Source organism: Phacochoerus africanus, chromosome 2 (assembly GCF_016906955.1).
Source record: "Phacochoerus africanus isolate WHEZ1 chromosome 2, ROS_Pafr_v1, whole genome shotgun sequence".
Lineage (NCBI taxonomy): Eukaryota > Metazoa > Chordata > Mammalia > Artiodactyla > Suidae > Phacochoerus > Phacochoerus africanus.
The window spans coordinates 66,843,518-66,849,517 of NC_062545.1; positions in this window are offsets into that span (position 1 = coordinate 66,843,518).

A 6,000-nucleotide genomic window follows, 5' to 3' on the forward strand; every position below is an offset into this window, starting at 1 on the left:
ATCAGTTTATTTTGGTTTTCATATTCTATTATTTAGATTATGAAAAGCCAATGTTTAAAGTTGATTTAGGGAGGATACACAAAAATCTAGTGTTCAAGATAAGAGGAGAAAATTGAACTTTTCTGGCTGTTTTTTTTAGCATTTCCACAAATTTAAAAAAGAAAATATGGATTATATATTTAAATTAATAGGTTTGTTGAACATACACCCTTTTGGAAATGATGATTTAAGTATCAGACATAGGCAAACTTTCCCCAGTGAATTATGTACAGCAATATCTGTTATGTCCCAAATCATTTATGTATTCCAATATCTCTCCTCCCAATATAACCTACTGGAATATGAAGCCCCAAGTTTTAGCCAACATTCATGCTAATGAGTGTGTTTCTAAGACTAACAGCCCCACATCTAAGATTTGGGAGTATGATCTATATGGCTACATGTTAATTTTTTAAAAAATTTAACAAATGTTAACTGACAGAGTAAGGGTTCTGTTGCTTTGATTGTGACTATTTTTCCTGGTATCAGTTGAAACCACATGCTTAGCATCTGCAGTGAATGTTGGAATTCCATGTAAAGGCAAATTGATGCATTTAGGAAAATGCTAAGTAAAATTTTGTGAATCCTTCTATCATATTTATAAGAAATGTCTTAGCAGTCCACTTAATTTCAGATTAGAGAAATCCATCAATCAGATAATAAATCCATGTGAAGGAAAATAATCTTGTTCTTCATCTTGTCTTGTTAGCTGTGGCAGGTAGCCTGCTTGCCCTCCAGGTGTAGGACTGCTAAACATGAAAAGCTAGTGTCCAACAGTATTTGTTCACAATAGTGAATGTTCACAGAGTACCGTATACCTATATTTTTGTTCTTAATAGACACTATTTGTTAGTTAAATATACAGAAACAAAATACTACTTCACTGATGGCTGTTAAATATTATCTGTTGAAAAAAGTTGTAAGCATTATTATTAAATTTTTCATATTTAAAATATTGTTAATATTTACTCAGAAGGTTATTTTTTTAAAGAATCTTTTATATAAAGTATCTCTCAATTGTTAAGCATGACTTCATTATATCTAAGAGACATTTTCATCCAGGTCAAAGAATTCTTTAATTTTACAACGAAAGCCAATGCTTAAATAAGACTAACTTCATACTCTTTTGCAGAAAACCCCCTGTACTGTCTCTGCCTTCCTGTGGTACCTCTGGAGTGAACTTGTCTACCCAGGTAACAGATACTTTCTCTTGAAACTTTTCTGGGTATAAATCTATTTCTCATTTATTAAATTGCAAGTTTTGACACTTATTTGGAATATAACCTGAGAAATCTGGTCTTAGATAGTTAAAAATGCCTTTCTGTATGAATTTTTTTTCTTAAAAAAAATAAGGAAATTTATGCTTGTGAGGTTGGTGTTGAAAGGAGACTGACAGTGTCAGTTTAATGTATTCTGATTCACATCATTCATCTATATACACTGGCACCTTCATACATACACAATTTATTCATGATGACTAGAACAAGCAAAAGGAGGAATGAATTTAAAGAAAATTAGTTTTTTTTTTTTAGAGAAAAAGGAAAGTGTTAAGAAGTCTGGAAAGTGATAAGAAAACGTACATGGTAAAGACGAGCATGATGGAGAGAATAAATCAAAAGAACTAACAGATGATGAATTTATTTGCATCACAGTAATAATTTCACACAATTTTGAGTATCTTTAGAAATAAATCCTAAAATTATAATCCTCAACTATTTTTCAGTAACCACAGTCGTGATGATGGGATTAAATGAATCTAATGAGCCAGCTTTATGGCTGCTTGTCTTGTTACTATTTTCAAGTTAAATATCAGAAAAAAGTCATCTGGGAAAAAAGTCTGCTATTAGTAACTAGTGAAATTGTTAAGGATGTTTCAATAGCCATAAAGCACAAAATATAACAATGATATATACACTTGCTTGCACCCCTGCCCACATACAGTCCTGCATCAGTGGGTCCCAGTTGTATAGATTAGCTCTCCAAGGTATAGCCCAGCTAATTTGGGGATCTCATTATTTTTCACCTGAGCCACCCATCTCCTTCCATTCTATTGAACCTCTCTGGAGAACCTCTATTTTAATGATCTCCAGGCATGCTCTATTTTAAGTCATTCATTCCCTCATCAAGCATTATAGTGGTCTTAGAGCAAAGACCAAGTCCTACAAGATTTCCATCTCCTGCAGTTATACTCTAATATATAAGGGTTTATGGTTATGTCAATGTACTGCTTTCTGTCACTTGCAATCTGTAACTCTGGTTAAGTAATCTCTTTAAGTCTCTATTTCCCCATTGTCAAACAGTGATAAGAACAGTACCTATCTTAAAGTATGGTTGTGATGATTAATGTGATGATACGAAAAAGTGCTGAGATAATATGCTCTACAAGTGTTCAGTTAATATCAGTCATCATCATCATTATCACCATCATCATTGTCTTCATCATCATCATCATTGTCGTCACCACTACCACAATGCAGTAGAATTTGCTTGCTGGGGTACAGACTGTTGGGATGGGGATGGAGTGAGAAGAGTTGTAGGAGTAAGAATTGTAAATCGGAGTTCCCGTCGTGGCACAGTGGAAATGAATCCAACTAGGAACCATGAGGTTGCAGGTTCGATCCCTGGCCTCGCTCAGTGGGTTAAGGATCTGGCATTGCTGTGAGCTGTGGTGTAGATTGCAGATGCGGCTCAGATCCCGTGTTGATGTGGCTCTGGTGTAGGCTGGCGTCTACAGCTCTGATTCGACCCCTAGCCTGGGAACCTCCATATGCCACAGGTGTAGCCCTGAGAAAACAATAGACAAAAGAGAGGCCCAAGAAATGGCAAAAAGCCAAAAAAAAAAAAAAAAAAGGAAGGAAGGTGAGTGTTGAATTAAAATTGTCTCTGGGAAATTTCCAAAGATCAGAAATGAGGGTTAAGGATCCAGCGTTGCCGTGAGTTGTGTAGGTTGCAGACCAGGCTTGGATCTAGCATTGCTGTGGCTCTGGCATAGGCCAGTGGCTACAGCTCCGATTAGACCCCTAGCCTGGGAGCCTCCATATGCCGTGGGTGTGGTCCTCAAAAAAAAAGACAAAACAAAACAGAATTGTGAATTAAGACAGGGTGGAAGTTAAAGCTGCCCCTTTTTAATCTTTAATCTACAGTGAGTTTAGATACCTAAGGTCTAAATTGAAGCATATTAAAGTTTTTAAGAGTTTGTTTGAGTAAACACTGATTCAAATTAAGAGAGCTCCACCAACAGGAGCTAGCGGTTTTTATAGAGAAGATGCAGAACAAAGCAAGATAAGTGCACATTTGGTTGACTATTGATGAAGCAATTGCCTATTTGGAAAAGTCCGTTTGGCTAGTTGTGGTTGGTTGTTCTTAAGTTTCATTTTCTTGGATTCCTTGCATTGACTCTGGCTTAGTTTTTAGTTTGCTTATGTAGGCTTACACACATAAGAGCCACCTTCTTGTTTGATTACTTTTAACAAAACATAGTACCGTCTTCTAGCTCAAAATACATCAGGCAGTAAAGAGGACCAGAAGAAAGGAGATCACTCTCTTGACCCCATCTCTATCTATTGACTGTTGAGACAGCAGCTACAATAACCTGATCCAGACATGGAAAAACCAGGCTTGGTCATCTCTCACAGGTAGAAAGAAAACCTTCTAGGAACCACTCTACCTCTCACTTTATAGTTTCCAGTATACCTCTGAGCCACAAGGAGAAGCTGGAGAGAAGAGGTTAATGAAGTTCTTCTTAATGATGAACACACCATGATTTGGTGATGATGATGCAAATTAATGATCACATTGGCAAGGAGAGTATTTTTTTAACTGAAATTTTTAATTGAAATATAGTTGACTTGCAATATTATATTAGTTTCAAGTATATAACATAGTGAGTTGATTCACTGTTTTTATAGGTTGTACTCCATATAAAGTTATTATAAAATATTGGCTATATACCCTGGACTGTACATTACATCCTTGTAACTTATTTGTTTTATACCTAGTAGTTTGTATATCTCAACTCTCTCCACTTATTTTATCCCTCCTTCAACCCTTCTCACTAGTTTGTTCTCTGTACCACTTGACTTGGCCAGGGATTGAACCCGCACCACTGCAGTAACCAAAGCCACAGTAGTGACAACACCAGATCCTTAACTCACTGAGCCATAAGGAAACTCCAAGAAATTCCACTCTTGAGTATATATACAAAGAAAATGAAAACATTAATTTGAAAAGATACACACACCCCAATATTTATAGTAGCAATATTTACAATAGCAAAGATAGAGAAGCAGCCTAAGTGTCCATCAACAAATGAATGGATAAAGAAGATGTGGCATTTATATGTGTGTGTGTGTGTGTGTGTGTATGTGTGTATATATACACACACATACAATGAAATATCACTCAGCTATCAAGAATTTTGTCATTTGCAACAACATGGATGGACCTGTAGAGTATTATGCTTAGTGAAATAAAGTCAGAGAAAGACAAAGACTGTATGTTTTCACTTATATGTGGAATCTAAAAGATAAAACAAATGAATGAATCTAAATGAACAAATATAACAAACAGAAATAGATTCACAAATACAGAAAACACACTGGGAATGTGTTTCAAATATACTCATCACTTCATTTCCGCTTTTCACCCATCTCCTTAGGATAAGTAGTAGCTAAACTCTATAATCACTGTAGCTTAAGCAATTGAACTTTGTGCACATCCTTGGTACAAAGGCATTTCACTTCTATCCCAAACATTCAGAGCATCCTTCATTTAAATTACTTTTCTAACTAACCAGAGAGAAGTTTTCTCCACTGGGCCAATGCAGGAATTGGATAGCACATTTGGCTGGGTATGTAGACAGTCAGAAGAAGATTAAGGAGCTTTGCAGGTCCTTAAGCTTATATGATGGGGTGGGGGGGAGATGCTTTTTAATGGAAACACAAAGTTACAAATACAAACAACTGCAAATATTTATGTAGCATGAGAAAAAGCAGGACAGCACATTACAAATGTTGAAAAGTTAAAAATACCCCAAACACAAAATCCAAGAAAATAATGATATTTTTATTCATTGCCCGGTAAATTTCCATAATATTTTCCTCCTGCATGTTTTGGTTGCATAATATTTAATTACCTCTTCAAATGGCAATGATTATAAAAGATCATCCATCTCATGGTTCAGAATCTATGGCCTTAGGAAACTATGTGATTTTGCACAAATCTTAACCTTTTTCTGAGTATTTCCAGTCTATATGAAAACATATTGTAATCTGGTGGGCACCAAATCCGTGTGGGTTTGGGTATCTCAAGATGGCATTAGCATCTAGGAGATGAAGTCACTGGTGGAGATGGATGGGGTGCAGGCACAGAGCTGCTGTAGGCTCTGCTTATGTAGCCAAAACTGCTCTATAGCTTAGCCCTTCAAATCACTGCCTACTTGCCAACCCAGAGTGGTTACTGCAGCTAGCCAAGTCTGTCAGCTTTTAAGATGCACTACCTGAGGCTTCCTGACAGTGCTCCCCAGCTACCTCCTGTTTGCTGATGCACCCACCTGACCTCCAGGTGTCTCCAAGCCCTTGTGTCTTACTTCTGCTTACCTTCTGGCAGCTTCTTTTGTACCAGCACCTTCCAGTCTCTGCCCATGTATTGCTTAAGCCAAGGTAAGGGATACTAGCTGGGATCCTGGGCATGTTGGTCAAATTCCAGTTTTGTTTTTAATTTAAAAACTTTGCCTCCTTTGCTAGTGTTCTTGCCTTCCCCACTAGCTGGCTCCTTGCCATACATGTTTCAACTGATATACTTCATGACATCCAAAGCAATCTCAAGCTTGTAGAAGCCATAGTGCTAATGCTTCCCTGACTTGTTGACTTTCTTTTGACTTTAATTATACAGTTATATTTTGGTAAATTTGGCTTGATGATGTAAATACATGCTTAGCTTTTGATATGCAACTAAAGTCTG